General features: G+C 39.2%; 1 protein-coding gene across 5 annotated transcripts in view; it reads right to left on the bottom strand.

Moving 5' to 3' along the window:
* ZNF148 (zinc finger protein 148) overlaps positions 1–21,390 on the bottom strand; it is a 148,297-nt gene that overhangs the window by 119,135 nt on the left and 7,772 nt on the right. Inside the window, exon 1 of one of the 5 annotated variants that reach the window (XM_040250233.1) lies at positions 13,791–13,951. The exons of the other annotated variants lie outside the window; for them this stretch is intronic. The gene's annotated coding sequence lies outside the window, so the exon portion shown is untranslated. Of the gene's footprint in view, positions 1–13,790; positions 13,952–21,390 lie in introns of those variants that run through there. 5 annotated transcript variants of the gene reach the window in all.

The raw sequence follows: 21,390 nt of genomic DNA, 5'->3' as shown, positions 1-21,390 counted from the left end.
CCTTTAGTAGTTTATTCATCCTTTAGAAACACTGGCTTCTTCTACTAACATTGAATGGACATTTTCTTATTTTGGGCCAATTTGTTCTCAATTAGAAAATCATGGAATGTAAAAAGAGGGACCTTTTATCTTCTCTTTCCTTTTCAACTAATGAATTAGAAACAGATTAACCTGTTTGCATAATACAACATTTTCAGGATTGTTTTAAAAAATGTTTACTAATATTAAAAAACTAGTATGTATTACTGATGCTTTCGATCTGTGGTGCTGGAGAAGACTCTTGAGAGTCCCTTGGACAGCAAGGAGATCAAACCAGTCAATCCTAAAGGAAATCAACCCTGAATATTGGAAGGACCGTTGCTCAAACTAAAGATCCAATACTGTGGCCATCTGATGCGGAGAGCTGACTCACTGGAAAAGATCCTGATGCTGGGAAAGATTGAGGGCAGGAGAAGGGGAATGACAGAAGATGAGATGGTTGGATGGCATCACTAACTCAGTGGACAAGAGTCTGAGCAAACTCAGGGAGATAGTGAAGTACAGGGAAACCTGGCGTGAAGCAGGTCATGGGGTCACAAAGAGTCAGACACTACTTAGTGACTGAACAACAACAATCTAGTACTGAAATTATTAAAAACTTGAAATACAAATAATCCTTTAAATAAACACATCTTTACCCAGAATTCACAGTTTTAATTAACTATATTACAAAATTTGTTTATGTGATATATGTCTAGTATAATAGCAAGCATATATTCTGGTACCCTTTGAAATGATTATGCTGATGTTCCAAAAGTTTCCTTAGGGTCTAATACTATGGTTTATAATTGAAGCAAACATTTATACTGTGCTCAAAAGTTCACAAAGCACATGGCCATAAACCATTATTTTTCAAAGTTGAAGTAACCTGCTGGGTGGAGATGATGCCGGTTCACAAAAAGTAAGGAATGTGAACTTCCAGTCTAGATGGCATAGCTCTTTTTCCCTGCCCCCTCCACATCAAGCACAGGTATAAACCATGGGAATAACAGAAAGAGACAACCAAAAGAAAGCTATGAGAACTGGAACGAAGGCCGCTAACTAGTTTGGGACTCCAGGACCAGAGAAACAAAAAAGCATCATAGTGCTTTACATCCCCTCATCCAACAGAAGAAGGCAACCCAGACTGGCATTCCCAACCACCAATTCAGCAACAGAAAGTAGACCAGATAATCATAATCCTCCCCAAAACTAAAGAGCAGTCTCTCTGCGATATCCAGCAAGGGAAGGCAACTGGAAGCTCAGCCAACAACAAAGACCAGACAGAGGAGGCAACTCTTCCTTCCCTGTATGATATGAAACTCTTTTTTTCCACCTTGAGATGCAGAGGCAAGTGGTCAAAACTTAGGAACCCAGCCAGCACAAACAACTCAGTTTGGGCCAAGACTCTCCTCTCTCACCCAGAGATACAGGGTCAGGGAAGAATTGGGGGTTTGGGGTGGGTACCAGTAGGAGGACCCCACCACAACCCTCTCCCAGCTGGAGACACCCAGAAACCTGGTAAAAGGAAATGCCTTCTATTCTCTAAGGTACAATCAGCAAGGACCAGTGGGAGTCCAGACAGCATCAGATAAACCAAGCCAACCACAAAGGCTCTGAAAATTAAATTGCCATTAAAACCAAAGCCTACAAAAGCAGGTGAAGACCTGTACACTAAACCCAAGTGGAATGACTGTGTGATAAAATAAAAAATATATAAACAGGGCCCAGAGCCTTCTGACATAATACACAACAGAAAATGACAAAGAAATCCCAACATGAGTGAGAAAAGAGGCCAATACCGAGATGAGTTGGATGCTACACAATTATTTGAAAAAGATTTTAAAGCACCATTATAAAATGTCTCAGCAATCAATTCTAAATTCTCCTGAAACAAGTGGAAAAAAAATGGAAAACCTCAGTAAATAAACAAAAGTTATAAAAAAAGAAGCAAAAAAATTACAGAACTAAAAATCACTACAACAAAACTTTAAAGGTTGCTAGATTGGCTCAATACAATCAGACATAATAAAGAGAATCACTGAATTTGAGGACAGAAAAATAGAATTAACCCAATCTGAAAAACAGAGGAAAGAAAAGACTGAAAGAAAACTAACAGAGTCTTAAGGACCTGTGGGCAAATAACAAAAGATCCAACATTCTTATCACTGGAGTCCCAGAGAGGAGAGAAAGACTGTAAAAATATATAAAGGAAAGATGGCTAAAGATGTCTCAAATACGACATACAAACTTACAGATTCAAAAAACAGAGCAAAACCAAAACAAGATAAACCCAAAGAAATTTACACCAGGACACATCATAATTAAAAATTCAAAAACTAAAAACAAAGAAAAACCTTTGAAGGCAGGCAGACAAAAATAACTATTTCCTAGAACAACTGAACAACAACTGCAACACCAGATTTCTCATCTCAACCGTCAGTTCAGCTCAGTTCAGTCACTCAGTCACGTCCGACTCTCTGTGACTCCATGGGCTGCAGCGCACCAGGCCTCTCAGTCCATCACCAACTCCCAGAGGTTACTCAAAGTCATGCCCACTGAGTCAGTGATGCCATTCAACTATCTCATCCTCTGTCATCCCCTTCTCCTGCCTTCAATCTTTCCCAGCATCAGGGTCTTTTCAAAGTTCTTAGCATCAGGTGGCCAAAGTATTAGTTTCAGCTTTAGCATCAGTCCGTCCAATGAATATTCACGACTGATCTCCTTTAGGATGGACTGGTTGGATTTTCTTGCAGTCCAAGGGAACTCTCAAGAGTCTTCTCCAACACCACAGTTCAAAAGCATCAATTCTTCCGCACTCAGCTTTCTTTACAGTCCAACTCTCACATCCATACATGACTACTGGAAAAACCACAGCTTTGACTAGACAGATCTTTGTTGGCAAAGTAATGTCTCTGCTTTTTAATATGCTATCTAGGTTAGTCATAACTTTTCTTCCAATGAGCAAACGTCTTTTCATTTCATGGCTGCAGTCACCATCTGCAGTGATTTTGGAGCCCCCCAAAATAAAGTCTGTCACTGTTTCCACTGATTCCCCCATCTATCTGCCATGAAGTGATGGGACCAGATGACACGATCTTAGTTTTCTGAATGTTGAGCTTTAAGCCAACTTTTTCACTCTCCTCTTTCACTTTCATCAAGAGGCTCTTTAGTTCTTCTTCGCTTTCTGCCGTAAGAGTGGTGTCATCTGCATATCTGAAGTTATTGACATTTCTCCCGGCAATCTTGATTCCAGCTTGTGCTTCCTCCAGCCCAGCATTTCTCATGATGTACTCTGCATATAAGTTAAATAAGCAGGGTGACAATATACAGTCTTGACTTAAAAAAGTGGCAGAATATTTTTTGAATGCTTTAAAAAAAAAAAAAACAAAGAATTGCTAACCAAGAATTCTAGACCCACTGAAACTACTCTTCAGGAATGATGTGAATCTATTCAGGCTGCAATAACAAAACATGACAAAATGAGTGGCTCTATTATAAGCAACAGAAATTTACTCCTCACAGTTCTGGGGCTGGAAATCCAGAGATTAGGGTGCCAACATGGTTAAGGCGAGGGCCCTCTTCCAGGTCACAGACTTCTCACTGTATTATTACATGGCAGAAAGGAACAAGTGAGGTCTCTTGGGGGCCTCTTTTGTAACAGCCCTAATCCCACTCATGGGCTCTCCCCCATGACCTAAAAATATCCCAAAGGGCTCAGCGTGCTGTGATTCATGGGTCGCAAAGAGTCGGACATGACTGAGCGACTGAACTGAACTGAAGCATTCGTATTTCAACATTTACATTTTAGAGAAATTCATTCAGACCACAGCAAGGAATAAGTGGAAAAAATTTTAATGCATTTTCAAGAGAAGAAAAACTAAAAGAATATATGTCACTAGCAACTCAATCCCTGGCTGAAGAAAAGTTTCTGAACAAGAAAAATAGAAATATAGGTACACACAACACATTATCTTTTCCATCATTAATTTTCTGTTGTTCAGTCACTAAGTCACGTCCTCTCTGCAACTGCATGAACTGCAGCACACCAAGCTTCCCTGTTCTTCAGTATCTCCCAGAGTTTGCTCAAACTCATGTCCATTGAGTCAGTGATGCCATCCAACCATCTCATCTTCTGTCACACATTTCTCCTGCCTCCCTCAATCTTTCCCAGCATTAGGGGTTTTTCCAGTGAGTCTGCTTTTTGCATTAGGAGGCCAAAATATTAGAGCTTCAGCTTCGGCATCACTTCTCCCAATGAATATTCAGCACTGATTTCCTTCAGGATGGACTGGTTTGAGGGACTCTCAAGTCTTCTCCAACACCATAGTTCAAAAGCATCAATTCTCTGGCTCTCAGCCTTATCTTTATGGTCCAACTCGCCATTCATACACTACTACTGGAAAAACCATAGCTTCAACTATACGGACCTTTGTCAGCAAAGTGGTATCTCTCTGCTTTTTAATACACTGTCTAGGTTTGTCATAGCTATTCTTCCAGGGGCAAGCATCTTTCAATTTCATGGCTGTAGTCACCATCCACACTGATTTTGGAGCCCAAGAAAAATGTTTCCACTTTTTCCCCATCTATTTGCCATGAAGTGATGGGACCGGATGCCATGATCTTCTATTTTTGAGTGTTGAATTTTAACCTATCTTTTTCACTCTCTTCTTTCACCTTCATCAAAAGGCTCTTTAGTTCCTCTTCACTTTCTGCCATTAAAGTAGTATCATCTGCATACCTGAGGTTTTTTATATTTGTCCCAGCAATCTTGACTTCAGCTTGTGAGTCATCCAGTCCAGCATTTCATATGATCTACTCTGCATTCAATGGTGTGATCACTCACCTAGAGCCAGACATCCTGGAATGTGAAGTCAAGTGGGCCTTAGAAAGCATCACTACAAACAAAGCTAGTGGAGGTGATGGAATTCCACTTGAGCTATTTCAAATCCTGAAAGAGGATGCTGTGAAAGTGCTGCACTCAATATGCCAACAAATTTGGAAAACTCAGCAGTGGCCACAGGACTGGAAAAGGTCAGTTTTCATTCCAATCCGAAAGAATGCTCAAACTACCACACAATTGCACTCATCTCACACGCCAGTAAAGTAATGCCCAAAAGTCTCCAAGCCAGGCTTCAGTAATACGTGAAGTGTGAACTTCCAGATGTTCAAGCTGGTTTTAGAAAAGGCACAGGAACCAAAGATCAAATTGCCAACATCCGCTGGATCATCGAAAAAGCAAGAGAGTTCCAGAAAAACATCTATTTCTGCTTTATTGACTATGCCAAAGCCTTTGACTGTGTGGATCACAATCAACTGTGGAAAATTCTGAAAGAGATGGGAATACCAGACCACCTCACCTGCCTCTTGAGAAATCTGTATGCAGGTCAGGAAGCAGCAGTTAGAACTGGACATGAAACAACAGACTGGTTCCAAATAGGAAAAGGAGTACGTCAAGGCTGTATATTGTCACCCTGCTTATTTAACTTATATGCAGAGTACATCATGAAAAACGCTGGGCTGGAAGAATTACAAGCTGGAATCAAGATTGCTGGGAGAAATATCAATAACTTCAGATATGCAGATGACATCACCCTTATGGCAGAAAGTGAAGAGGAACTAAAAAGCCTCTTGATAATGTCAAAGAGAGTGAAAAAGTTGGCTTAAAGCTCAACATTCAGAAAACTAAGATCATGGCATCCGGCTCCATCACTTCATGGGAAATAGATGGGGAGACAGTGGAAACAGTATCAGACTTTATTTTGGGGGGCTCCAAAATCACTGCAGATGGAGACTGCAGCCATGAAATTAAACGATGCTTACTGCCTGGAAGGAAAGTTATGACCACCCTAGATAGCATATTCAAAAGCAGAGACATTACTTTGTCAACAAACATCCATCTAGCCAAGGCTATGGTTTTTCCAGCGGTCATGTATGGATGTGAGAGTTGGACTGTGAAGAAAGTTGAGCACTGAAGAATTGATGCTTTTAAACTGTGGTGTTGGAGAAGACTCTTGAGAGTCCCTTGGACTGCAAGGAGATCCAACCAGTCCATTCTGAAGGAGATCAGTCCTGGGTGTTCTTTGAAAGGAATGACGCTGAAACTCCAGTACTTTGGCCACCTCATGTGAAGTTCTGACTCACTGGAAAAGATTCTGATGCTGGGAGGGATTGGGGGCAGGAGGAGAAGGGGACGACCGAGGATGAGATGGCTGGATGGCATCACTGACTCGATGGACGTGAGTTTGCGTGAACTCCGGGAGTTGGTGATGGCCAGGGAGGCCTGGCGTGCTGCGATTCATGGGGTCGCAAAGAGTCAGACACAACTGAGCGACTGAACTGAACTGAATTCTGCATATAAGTTAAATGAGCAAGGTGACAAAACACTGCCTTGATGTACTCCTTTCTCAATATTGAACCTGTCAGTTCTTCCACGTCCAGTTCTAACTGTTGCTTCTTGTCCTGCATACAGATTTCTCAGGAGACAGGTAAGGTGGCCTGATATTTCAATCTCTTTAAGAATATTCCACAGTTTGTTGTAATCCACACAATCAAAGGTTATAGCATAGTCAATGAGACAGAAGTAGATTTTGGGGGGGGAATGTCTTTTCTTTTTCTATGATCCAGCGGATGTTAGCAATTCCTCTGCCTTTTCTAAATCCAGCTTGTACATCTGGAAGTTCTTGGCTTGTGTACTGTTGAAGCCTAGCTTGAAGGGTTTTGTGGATAATCTTGCTAGCATGTAAAATGAGTGCAACTGTACGGTAATTGGAACATTCTTTAGCACAGTCCTTCGCAACTGGAATGTAAACTGATCTTTTCCAGTCCTCTGGCCACTGCTGAGTTTTCCAAATTTGCTGATATATTGAGTGCAACACTTTAACAGCATCATCTTTTAGGATCTGAAATAGTTCTGCTGGAATTTCATCATCTCCACTGCTTTGTTTATAGTAATGCTTCCTAAGGCCCACTTGACTTCACACTCCAGGACTCTTAGGTGAGTGACCTCACCACCACGGTTATCTGGGTCATTAAGAGCTTTTTGTACACTGCTTCTGTGTATTCTTGTCATTTTTTTCTTACTCTCTTCTGTTTCTGTTAGGTCCTTGCCGTTTTTGTCCTTTATTATGCCTATCTGTTTGCATGAAACGTTCCCTTGGTATCTCCAATATTCTTAAAGAGATCGCTAGTCTTTTCCATTCTATTGTTTTCCTCTATTCCTCTGCATTGTTCACTTAAGAAGGCTTTCTTATCTCTCCTTGCTATTCTCGGGAACTCTGCATTCAGTTGGGTATATCTTTCCCTTTCTCTTTTACCTTTCATTTCTCTTCTTTTCTCAGCTATTTGTAAGGCCTCTCAGACAACCACTTTGCCTTCTTGCATTTCTTCTTGCAGATGGTTTTGGTCATCACCTCCTTTACAATGTTAGAAACCTCCATCTATAGTTAGTTCTTCAGGCACTCTGTATACCAGATCTAGTCCCTTGATTGTCGCCTCCACTGCATGTATAATCCTAAGGGATTTGATCTAGGTCACAACTGAATGGCCTAGTGGCTTTCCCTACTTTCTTCAATTTGAGCCTGAATTTTGCAATAGGAAGTTGATGATCTGAGCCACAGTCAGCTCCAGGTCTTGGTTTGCTGACTGTATAGAGCTTCTCCATCTTCAGCTGCATCTTAGTTTTCTAGATCATACTTAATGATGGAAAAACAAAATTTATACTGATGCTTAATTACATTTAAAAGTCAAGATGGTAAAAAAAGGCAAATGAGAAGTGAAGTTTCCACATGATAACTGAAGCAGTAAAGTACTGATATCAGGAGACTGCTGTAAGTCATATATACACTAGTAATAACTACAACAGCCACTACAAACTCTATGCCAAAACAGACTCAAAACTATAAATAAGTATTTTACAAATTATGAAAGACAAAATCTTAAGAAATGTTTTAGTAATCTGCAGGACAAAAAAACAGAGAAAATAACAAAATAAAAATAACAATAAAAAGGCAGATTTAAGTGTTAATATTTATCAGTAATTACCTTAAATGTTAATGGTCTAAACAGACAAATGAAGAAAGACTGGAAGAGTATATTTCTGAAATGGCCCACTATATGCTACTAACAAGAAACTCAGTAACATATATTGAAAGTAAAAAGAATGGAAAAGCTAGGAAGGTTTGTTTGTTTTTCATCAGACAGGCTATATTAATAACACAACCAACCAACAGGGTCAGCTTGATATACATAGAATAGTTCACTCAATAACAGCAGAATACATATTTCTTTTCAAACATCCATGGAATATTCACAAAGACAGATTATATCCTGAGACATAAAACAAACCTCAACAAATCTAAAAGAATCAAAATAAAATAGGAGGTACATTATATAACAATAATAGACTCAAACTAGAAATCAGTAACAGGAAGACAAAAGGAAAATTTCTGAACATAAATGAATAAACACGTTTTAAAAGTCCATGGGGTTCCTCCAATTAAAAACAAATTAAAAAAAAAAGTAAAGTGGAAAAAAAAGTCCATGGGTCAAAGACAAACACTCAAAGAAAAAATTTAAATATATACATAAAATGAATGAAAATAAAAACAAACATGTCAAAATATGTGGGATGCAGCTAAATCAGTAGTTAGGAGGACATTTGTAGCAGTAAGTGCTTACATTAGAAAAGAGGAAAGATTCAAATCAATAACTTAATTACTTACAAGAAACTAAAAAAAAAATATATATATATATATAAATCCAAAGCAAGCAACAGAAAGCAAACAATCAAGAGCAGAAATCAACAAAATTCAAAATAGGAAAACAGAGTATCATTGAAGCAAAAATTTTACATTCCTCTACTATCACTAACAAAAACAAAAAGACAAGACACAAATCCAGTATTAAGATTGAAACAGGGATATCACTAAGATCTTGCAGCACTTTAAAAGATAATAAGGAAGATTTCCCTAGTGACCCAGTGGTTAAGCTTCCACATCGTCTATGCAGGGGGCCAGGGTTCGATCCCTGGTCACGGAACTAGATCCCACATGCCACAACTAACAGTCCACATGCCACACCAAAAAGACCCCACATACCACAACAAAGATCGAAGATCCTATGTGCCACAACTAAGACCCAGCACAGTCAAATAAATATTCAGGAACATTGATAACATGGGAATACTACAAAACAACTTTACACTGTTAAACTGGACACAGAAAAAAACGGAACAATTTCTCAAATTCACACAACTGAAACTAAACCAAAATGAAGCCAATACTCTAACTAATTCTATAACCAGTAAAGAAAAACTAATTAGCTGACAAAGCAGAAAAATAATTCAAAGGAGAAAGGACAGCTTTTTCAACAAACAATGCTGGAACAAGTGGGTCAAGAATCCGCCTGTGATGCAGGAGATGCAAGTTCAACCCCTAGGTCAAGAAGATCCCCTGGAGGAGGGCATGACAACCTACTGGAGTATTCTTGCCTGGAGAATTCCATGGACAGAGGCGTCTGGCAGGCTGTGGTCCAGGGGGTCACAAAGAGTCAGATACAACTGAAGGGACTGAGCATGCATGCATGCACATGCCAAATCAAAGTCTAGGCCTAAACTTCACAACCACATACAAAAATTATTTCAAAAAGGATGATGAACATAAACATAAAACTACAGAATGTTTAGAATAAAAATTAGGTCTTCAAGACCTAAAGAAAAGGTTCTTGGGCTTGGCACCAAAAGCATATTCTGTAAAAATAACTAAACCAAACTTCATCAAAATCAAAAACATGCTGCCCTATGAAACGATGCTCACCATTGCTAATTATTAAAGAAATGCAAATTAAAACTACAATGAAGTACCACTTCACACCAGTCAGAATGGCCATCATTAAAAACCATACAAATAAATGTTGGAAAAAAGGGATCCCTCTCACACTGTTGATGGGCATGTATATTGATGCACCCATTACAAAAAACAGTATGGAGCTTCCCCAATGAATTAAAAACAGAGTTGCCATACGATCCAGCAACACCACTCCTGAGCATATATCCACACGAAGTTATAATGTGAAAAGATTACATGTACCCTTATGTTCATAGCAGCACTACATACAACAGTCAAGACATCAAAGCAACCCAAATGTCCATCAGCAGATGAATGGATGAAGATGATGTGGTATAGGTACACAATGGAATACTACTCGGCCATTAAAAAGAGGGAAATAACACCATCTGCAGTGACATGGATGAAAAATGAAAGCGAAAGGCACAAAGTCATGTCTGACTCTTTGCCACCCCATGGAATTCTTCAGGCCAGGAATTCTTCAATACTGGAGTGGGTAACTATCCCTTCTCCAGTGGATCTTCCCAACCCAGGGATCAAACCCAGGTCTCCTGAGTTGCTGGAGGATTCTTTAACAGCTGAGCTACCAGGGAAGCCCATAGTTACACAATGGAGTACTACTCAGCCATAAAAAAGGAATGAAATAACACCAACTGCAGTAACATGGATGAACCTAGAGATTATTATATTAAGTCAGAAAGAGAAAGACAAATACCATACCATATCACTTACATGTGGAATCTAAAATACAACACAAATGAACAGAGCTACTTAACAGAAACAGACCCACTCATAGACGTAGAGAAAAGACTTATGGGTGCCAGGAGGGGGTGAACGTGGCAGAAACCAATACAACACTGTAAAGCAATTATCCAAAACAACTAAAGTTTTTAAAATGCTGAGAACTGATTAAGTTTGGCAATTTCTATAACAGTAATGTATTAATACCAATGTCAAATTCCTAACGTCGATGTCTCACCATTGGGGGCAAGCTGGGTAAAGGATACACAGGACTCCACTATTTGCAACTTCCTATGAGTTTATAATTATTTCAAATTAAAGTGTTTTTAAAAATTATGTGAGTTGAGAGACAGGGTGCAGAAGCACAGATGAAATAAGACTGTCCATTAACTGCTAACTGTTGAGGCTAATCTGGTATATAGCAGTTGACAAGAATGCTGCATTTTTTATCTTTTTAAATTTTTCATAATAAACAGTTAACAAAAATATAAGATGTCATATATCAAAACATTAACAGTAGTGTATTCCAGTTAGTGATTTTATTCTTTTTGCTAAAAAGCATTTAAATTTTTTTCTGTAAAATAAATTTCTTGTATTTCTTAAATAAAACAATTTTTTTAAAAATCTTTGCTCGTATTGGGTTGGTCTTCTGTCCTACTTGTTTTCCTCATTTTTAAAAAGCAGCACCACAGAAAACATTTAACTTAAAAAGAACTCCATATTTCTTCCTCCAACAATACAGCACTTAATTTGAAATACCCAATTTAAATCTAAATATCCAGTTTATATTTCATTCAATTGCATTTCACCTGAAAGTTCAAGTATCTTTTTCTAAAACTAACTGAAAGAATCTTGCTAAAATAGATTTACAATCAGTACAATAACTGACCATTATAGTAATCCTCATAAAATAGATGTCTAAATTCAAGATACCCTGAGACATTTTAACAGTTCTAGTTGGGTATGCATCTGCAATACTGCCAACGATATCCTAATTAACTCCAAATTGTTTTTAAATTGTATGTGGCCTTTTTTGATTTTTCAAATTTCCTTTCAAAAGAAGATGCTGAAAGGTTTACAACGGTTAACAAAATCATGCTGAAGAATTCAACAACATGGGAATATGAAAAAGTAACAATGATTTAGTGAATACTGAGATTCTCATGATGCAATTTTTAAAATTTTAATTATTTAAATTTATCAACCAAAAGTTACAAAATACCGTTTCCTTCAGTAATAATTAAAATTAATTTTAATTAAGTAAATTAAAATTAAATTATAATAGAAATAACAAGACCTGAGCTCTCCATATCCGTAGAACACAATCTCTCTTAAACTATTTCCTTATCCACATACTCAGTTATACTTGTTAATCTTTCAGCTCCAAAATCCTATTAACTCGTGCTCTAAAATATACTTCATAATCTCTGACCCATGATCATTCTCATGACAACTCTAAGAAAAGATTTATAACAGATGTGATATAGAGATTATCAATTACATGAGAAATTATAAGTAGAATATCATCCACAATAATTAAATCTAATTAAATCTCAACATCAACACTACTGACACTGCACTGGATAATTCTTTGTTGCGGGGGTTATCTTGTGCATTGTAGGATGTTTAGTATCTACCCACTAGATACCAACAGAATCCCCCAGCATGACAACCGAAAATGTCTTCAGACATTGCCAAAACCATCTCTCATGGAGAACTGTATTAAGATTAAAAATTTCCAGGGTTCTTTGGAGATGAGAAGCAGGAATAAGAGAGAATGTTTCTGTGACACAGGAGGAAAAGTAAAAGGAAAGACTAGGAATGAACAAAACAAATCATAGCTAGTAATTATAATGAAAATAGCAACACAGAAAGCTGAGAAGAAAATTCACAGGTATTCCATCAGGACTTTTGTAAGCATCTTCAATAAAGACTGCTGAAGATTTTTTACTTAGAAATTAACATAATTCCTCTTCTCCCTAGCATTTATGAGGCTAAACATCCTCAGGTTACCAATTATTCTTCAACCACTGAGAACACCCACTTGAAAAGCTCATCCCCCACAGTTAAATATAATAAACATCTACGTTTTAATCAAATGTAAAAACGCTACAAATGCCACGAAAAGCAACAGGAATATCCTCAAATCCTTTATGTATTTAAAGAATGGAGAAACTACATACATCTAAGTGCTACAGAGATTAAACGTTCACACATTCCCTTTCTGGCTCTTTAATACTTCGTATAAAATCAACTCGGCCATATTTTCCACCAAACAGACAAATACCCAGTTTCCTTAGTCTATTCTTGGATAGGTCACCAGACTGGGAATAAGAGACCCAGAGTCTATTCCCAGCTGCAAACAGATTGGTAATCTCAAGCAAATATTCACTCAGGTTAAGGTTCTACACCCATATCACGCTGACAATACTGAAAATCTGCCCAGAAACAAGCACTGAGAAACCTAGGACTTCTTCCTGCACCCAAAGGACAACTGCAAACGTATTTTTAGATTTCTTAAATATCCAAAAATCTGAACAGGATTTTATTTATAGCAACATTTAACATACTTGAAATTTCAAAACTGTGTGGTGCCTTTATCATTGCCCTTTGTAAAATTAGTAAGAAACGCTTTTTAAAATCACACCATGCCCAACTGTGTAAAACTATATGCAAACTACACCAATCATAATTTATGTAAAACAAAACAAAACAAAACAAAAAAGCTGTTTTTAACGCAAGCTCTTGGTAAGGGCTTTTACTTTTTCATTTCCTAACTTTATCTAGTCTCCGACACAAGTAGTTCTTTCTTGGCACTGTAAAAAGTGCTTTACGAAGTCTGGAGAGACCAAGTGTGCCCTACAGCCTAATTCTGGAAAGGCCTTTAGGACTGCTCTTACCACTACTAAACATGCAGGTTTTAGTAGCGCAACCAATTTAAGGACAGATACAAGCGTACATTTTTTTGCTCTTGATACCAAGTAAAAAAAAGTGTCTAGTAGACCCAAGTTACCCGTCTGACCTTTTCGCACACCGTCAAACTGTAAACATAGTACAGTCCAATATAAGATTTGTAAAAAAAAAAAAAAAAAAAAACACGGTTAGGACCGAAAGGAGGGTGTCAATTAACGTTCCTCGGCCCCCGCTGTCAGGCAGACACTTGTTAGCCGCCGAGAAGTCACTCACAAAGTTTGCCATCTCGCTGGGGGAAGGGGCCTGGACTGCGCCACGGGCCCCGACCCGGAAGACGGGTGTCTGCAAGGCCCCACTGCCCGCCGAGGCCCGGGCGCGCCAGCCACCCCTGCAGGAAAAGCCCCGGCTTCTCGGGCCCCCTCCGCCGCCTCTCTGCCCACGGGCGCACTCACGCACGCGCGCGCACTCTCGCACTCCCGTACACACAACAAAAGGAAGCCGTGCGAGCCGCGTGCGGAGGTTTGCTCGGGCGCTCAGGGAAGCCCCTCCTCCCGGCCCCCGCCGCGCCGCCCGGGGCCTGCTCGCTCGCTGGAGCGCCCCCCGAGGGCCCGAGGGTGCGCGGATCCCGGAGGCCCGAGTCCCACCGGCCCGGCCCGCCTCCACTCCGCTCGGCCGCGCTCACAGGCAGCTGCGGCGGCTCTGGGCCCACCATGCGCGCAGCTCCGCCTGCCGCCGAGCCGAGCTCCGGTGAAATCCCGCGCGGGCGGGCCTGGGCTCCCAACAGGAGGGCTAGGAGGGCTCCCTACTTCCTGGGTTTCTTAAGAAATAAAACTATTACACTGAATTATCCTTGGTAAAAGTCCCCCTCCCCACCGAACCACTATCAAAAGTAGTATTTAACACAGCATTCCTTACAATAAATCTTTTCCAGTAACCTCTTCTTTAATCCTTCCTCTTAACTCTTCCACACTTTAATTTACTTTTACTTTTCCCTTGCCTTCTTGTTTTCAACCTATGAGCTGCATTTTCTCAAAAGAATTATCTTCCCTAAACCGTCTTTTCAATTTTACCCTTTTAAAATTTACTTTTCTAATAATAACAAGCTTTCTCCTAAATCCCTTCCATTACATATCCCACTTACCTACACAAACTTCTCCACAAATACCTTCTTTAATTTTTATCAGCATCTACCAAATCAATTCATAAATAACTTTCTCAGGCACTGCATTTTTTGTTTGATCCTACGATCCCTCAAAGCTAAGATCCCCCAACTTAACACACAAATTTGCCCCAAATGGCCCTCAAATTTTGTGAAACTGTGCCAGACAGGCTACCAAAGTCACTGAAAAATCTACTTCCTAAACATACCCCTGCTGCTGCTACTGCTAAATCGCTTCAGTCGTGTCCGACTCTGTGCGACCCCATAGAGGGCAGCCCACCAGGCTCCTCCTTCCCTGGGATTCTCCAGGCAAGAACACTGGAGTGGGTTGCCATTTCTTTCTCCAATGCGTGAAAGTGAAAAGTGAAAGTGAAGTCGCTCAGTTGTGTCCAACTCTTCACAACTCCGTGGACTGCAGCCCACCAGGCTCCTCCGACCATGGGATTTTCCAGGCAAGAGTACTGGAGAGGGGTGCCATTGCCTTCTCCGAACTATTCTCTACCAATTCATTTGAATCACTCATAACAAGACTACCATATTTATTTCCCCAAAGACTCTAATTATAGAACCTAATCAAATCAACACATAATCTCTATCATTATATGTATCTACATATGCAGGTGTGTATGTATGTGTTGACAAATATATAGGGCACCCTGCGAAACAGCAACTGTGTATTTCATTCTAATCCCTTATATATTGGATCCTCTCAAATTTACAATGAAAACTCCTTCACATGAACCAAGATTTTCAGGCATCCATTCCCCTATCTTGTGAAGTCATTTATCTATGTTAAATTAATTCATCACTTTAAAAGATACTGTCTCCATTTCTACTATAATCATTCCTCATATCTTAAGATATCCATCATTGGTCTAACCCACACGATCCACTCAAAGACTCAGAGCATACTGCCACTCGCGAAGACCCAGTGTTTCTAAGCAGGTCCTGGAAACAATTCTAGACTATTGGCAGATTACAATAAAGTTGTGAATTGAACAAGTGACATCCTTGGGCCATCTTAGGCCTTTAAAGCCCTGGGTGGTCTCCATAGGTTCTTCATTATTAAATTTGGTGACTTACTAAATGTAGAAATAACAGAAAAAGGCTGAATGACCCAGAGCTAGATTCTGAAACTAATTCTGAAGCAAAGCTGCCCTAGGATGGAAAACCAATACTATATTTCGTGCTTTGTCGTATTTTTCTCACTGCCACTAAATAAGCTCTCTCTGGTCTGGCTGAGTCACGTTACTGTGCACCTGAAACTATCACAACTATGTTAATCAGCTATACTCCAATATAAAACAAAAAGTTAAATAAATAAACACACTCTCTCTCCATGAAACAAAAGGAACATCAAAAACCCTGATCTAAACAGGGAGAGTCAGGAAGTATTCTTTGCTCTGAGACTGAAAGATGGAAGAGTTCACTAACCATGTGAAGAATATAATACAAATAGTAAGGATTTGAAGCATACAGCATTTTTCCCTTAATGGTTTAAAATGCCAATTACTGGGACCAGAGCAAGGTACTAATGGAGAATCTCTAAAAGCACAGTTAGGTAAGCACTTGAGAGTCAAGTCTTCAATAGTACAAGGGAAATGTTAACAGCAGACAAAGTCTGACAAAAATCAATTCTACTGTATAAAAGGACAAGCAAAAGTTTAAGAGCAAAGATGCAAGCCAAAACATTGAAGGCCTGGTCTAGGTCTTGTTCAGTCACTCAGTTGCGTCCAACTCTCTGCAACCCCATGGGCTACAGCACGGAAGATGATGAAGGTTTCATGCCCTGAGGTGATAATGCTGAAGACTTACAACAAAACAAAAAAGGAAGCAATGGTTCAGTTTTAGCTATATTTTGGTTTTGGAATTGGCAACACCGCTCCTCTAGAAATGTTCAACAACTGATAATCAGAAATAAAATAGGCCATATTTACAACCATATATTTATATGCTCTCTCTTGTCTGGCTGAGTTGCGTTGCTGTGCACCTAAAACTATCACAACTTTGTTAACCGGCTCTACTCTAAAAAGTTAAGTATTTTTTCAGATAATAAATGAAATGAGAAGACAGAGCAGACCAACTTCCTAAACACACTAAGAAATATATCAGATAAAAGTCACAGACAAAAAGAATCTACAGAAGCCACTTTAGATCCCTTAAGACACTTCCTTTTACTATCCACCCCATGTTTTCCATTTTATACCTGAACCTCTTTACATATACAAATTATCACCACACAATTTTTGCAGAATTGTGGTTTTTGAGGCACTCAAGTAGAGATCAAAAATCTCAATGTCTCTATCATTCATTATTTTTTAAAAAACAATTATACATGACATAGTATCTATCATCTTTATAAGAACATCATGGATAGCAAGGACTGTCCTTACATGCACAGAGAAGGAGTAGGGTTCTGGCTTTGTTTCTTAGGTGGCATTTTGCTTTCTCCATATTTTCTCTATTACAAGCTACTCACTGTCTTCTTCATCTTACTTATTCCTATTCAGGTCAACTCCAATCTCTTTTTTAAATTAGTTATTACTTTTCTTTTTAAGGATAATGGCTTTACAGGATTTTGTTGTGTCCCATCAAACCTCAACATGAATCAGCCATAGGTATGTATACATATATTCCCTCCCTTTTGAACCTCCCTCCCATGCCCCTCCCCATCCCTCCCCTCTAGATTGATACAGGGTCAACTCCAATCTCTGCATTCATTTCTATCCATTTACTAGCTTCTATCAGCTTGTCCATGTTCTACTGTCAACAAATTACTCCATGTCTTTTGACTTTCATATTAGTAAACTCCACCTCAGCTTTTTTTTCCCCTTTGTCTCCTTTCTAATCCACAAATATCTCTCAGTTGAATTTATCTCAGTATACTACACATGAATGGTTACGATTTTGCAAGTATAATTTATTTATAAAAAACTTAAAAGAACGAGTGAATGAAACAAATCCATCTTTTTATCTCCATCCTCATGCTACAATTCAGATCACTACCGTCTCTTATCTGGATAGCCCCTCATCTTATCTCAAGTTTGGCTTTTCTTGGACAACCTGCTTCACAGAACTTAGCTATCCATTCTTCCATTCCTTCAGCTTGATAAAAGCACCAATTGCTTTTTGTTCCCCAAGGCCACTCCCATTGTTTTATCACTAAAAAATCTCTTTGCAGTTCACATTACTCACTTAAACCATTCTATCTGCAGCATCTACCAAGATCCGGAATCCCTCCCACCTTGCTCCCCACAAAGACTTCAGTCCTACTTCGTCCCACTTTCAGCCACTGTTCTCAGTGACCGAGGTGCTGAAGACATTTCTGCACACTACACAGACCTTCCTCAACTCCTAAGACCTGCATCTGCACTTCAGCCACTTACACATATATGCTGAAAACAGGTCATCAATTGCAAGTGCAGTGCCACTAGGACTATAACATTAGAGACCTTTTTTTTTTTTTTTTTTAAACCACAACTACTTTATTTTCAAGGTCTACACCTGCTCTTCACCTCCTTCTGGCTTCACTTATCTCCCTACACAATTTAAATCTGTCCATCAACCATTTTAATATTGCCCTCTCCAGAATATCATGACTTCCCATTACATTCACCATGCATTTCCCCAAGGAAAGACAATCTTCACCATCTGTTTTTTCCACACCCACACACTGGGTGTTAAGCATCACCAGAAAGCTACGAAATCTTCTACAACTGACTTATTCTAAATACAACTCTCCATCTCATTGACTAATCCAAATCATTTTCATATTTAAATCCTTAATCTCATCAAATAATCTCTTCTATAAAATTCTCTCATCACAATTTCTCCACCTGTAATCAAATCCTCTTTATAGCTTCTAAAATGCTGTATCTTTTCATCCATCTGTTACTTCTTGCCTTCAGTTTCGGAAGAAGAGTTGTTCCTCCTTCTTAAAATAAACTTAAGACAATTCCTATAGCTGATGCTTCCATACTCTCCCAACTCACTCAGTCCTTTAACCCTATGGACCCTGGTCTCCAAACTACTCTCTTGAAGACCAAAAAAATTCCATGTACCAAATCCTATGGCTCACCACCCAAGTTCTTATTCTTTTTGGCAATGACACTTGAACTAACTCCTTTGATTTAAATCACTGTATGACAAGATTCTGGGGCTTCCTAGGTGGGGCTAGTGGTAAAGAATCAGCTTGCCAATGCAGGAGACATGAAGAAGCGTGGGTTTGATCCCTGGGTCTGGAAAATCCCCTGGAGAAGGGAATGGCTACCCACTCCAGCCTTCTTGCCTGGAGAATCCCATGGACAGAGGAGCCTGGCAGACAACAGTCCATAGGGTAAATAAAGAGTCGGACACAACTAAAGTGACTGAACATACAGGCATGCCCACACAACAGTCTCTCTCTACTCCGGTCTCTCTGGTTGCTTCTACCATCTCCAGTGACTACTAGGCCTCTTTTTAGCCCAAAGAATGGGTCTTTCCCCAAGTTCTGTCCAGGAGCTCTCTCCAGTTCTCTGCCTCTCTCAGGGTTTCATCCCTTACTGCTATTTCTACATTTTCTCTCCTCTTATGGATACCTTCCCCCAGCTCCCCAAAATGATCTTTAAATCATTAACTTCTGCTACAATCTAACCTATTCCTAAGGAATCAGAATACATAGTTATTGCTTTTAAACTAAATTCTTCAATGATTGTTTCAAATTACATTTCAATCATTAGTCCAGATAATTTTATAGCCACCAGCACCCTATCAAACCCAGAGTTAGTAGCTTCAATTATCAACTGTACGTATATATTCCCAAATCTCCATTGGAACTCTTTCCTCAGCTGGAGCAGTATTTTTAACTCTGGTAGACAATACCCCTTGGATACTTCCACTGGTGCCTCACACACTGGTCAATGTGTGTACCCATTCTTTCCCATCAACATGGTTCTGCTAAGGGATATAATAATTTCTTTTAATGACACCACCATTCTTACAGTCACCCAAATTAAAAACCCTGGAGTTCCCCTTTTCTTTTTCTCCACTGTTTCCCAAAAGCCCTTTTGCCATCAAATCCTTCAATTCTTTCTTTCAATTATTTCTTACATGGCTCCCTTTCCTTTTATTCCCATTACCACCATCCCAACTTTGATTCTCAGTACTTCACACTTCTCTCATAGCCTTCGTCTTCTAGTTACTAGGTTCTCTTCATTGCAAAAAAAAAAAACCACAGAGAAACGAACAAAACAGGTCACCAGATAAACACTCTTAAACCCACTCAAAAATCAATGGTTCTCCATTACATACCGAGTCAAGTTAAAACTCTATTTCCAAAAAAATAGAAACTACTCAATTTTCCAATAATCATGGAATGGATAAACACTCTGGTATATTCACATAATGAACCCCACAGAGCAGTGAAAAAGAATAAATCTCACAGTCATATGGTGAGCACAGGAAACCAGATACAGAAGTATGATTCCCCTCATAGGAAAACATACAAAACTACTCTGTGTGACAGAGGTTAGTATAGTAATTACTTTTGGTTGAAGGCGGCATAAACTTAGAGGAGACACATGAGGAAGCCTTCTGGGATGTTGAGAATGTTTATACTGAACTGGGTGATGACTATATAAATGTAAACCTAAGAGAAAAAATTAAACTGTACTCAAGATTTGAGCATTCTATATAAGTCATTTCTCAACAAATTTTTAAGAACCACTTCAGCCTGGTATATTCAGGTATCTATTTAACTTTATTTTCCTCCATTCATCAACATGAACCCTAAATTCAAGTTCATGTAGACCACCAATTACTTAATATATCCAGAATTTTTCTATCAGTCATATCACTTCTTTCTGGAGTGCCAACCCTCACCATCATGCCTACTATAATCTTATTTATCCTTCAAGCTCTAAGCTATGTACCAATTCTTCACAAAGTTGAATCTGCCATAGTACTTTTGTCACAGACAGATGTGTACACATTTTTGTTCCAGGACAAACTCTTGAAGAATATGAATATGTTTAGGTCATATATAAATGTGTATCCTTCACAGAGCCTACCACAGAACCTTGCACACAGGAAGTATATAAAAATATTTCCTGACTGAATAAATCCTGGCAGATCATCAAAAGCACCCTCCAATCTAACCCCTCCTTCTCAAACCCATCTATCACTGTCTTCACTCACAGTTCATTCCTCAGCTTACCTATTTAATCATTCAACAAACAACGGAGAACCTACTCATGCAAGAAACTGCATCTATTCTAATGTACCCACCAAACTATCCAAAGATGCAATCCAATTGCAGTTGCTGCCTTTTACATCTTTCCCCAACTCTAATTTCCTAGCCATCTTCCCCTCTTCTCTCCATTCTATCAAATCTCACACCCTCATTTATAATCCTCCTGTTATCAAACTAATTCAAGCCCTTCTTAGCTTCTCCTGTAGGCTCCAAACTGGGCTTTCCTCACCTCCAGTCATATTCTGCCACCACACTATCCCCAATCTATCTTGTATGGTACAGGTATCATCAGACTAAGGTATCTAATACATACTCCTTGATTCAATTCTCTACTCAAAAAGTTCAATAGCTGTACGTTAATGATATATGTTAGCATGCTTTAAACCCTAGATAAACATACTTTAATCCTCAAACCCTCACAATAACTCTTGCCAGAGGTGTAATGATTATCAATTTCCTGATGAGAAAACTGGGTCTCGGAAAGG

This window comes from Oryx dammah, unplaced genomic scaffold (genome assembly GCF_014754425.2).
Source record: "Oryx dammah isolate SB20612 unplaced genomic scaffold, SCBI_Odam_1.1 HiC_scaffold_2, whole genome shotgun sequence".
Lineage (NCBI taxonomy): Eukaryota > Metazoa > Chordata > Mammalia > Artiodactyla > Bovidae > Oryx > Oryx dammah.
The sequence above is the reverse complement of the archived record's forward strand: the minus strand, read 5'-3'. Positions and strand labels throughout refer to the sequence as shown.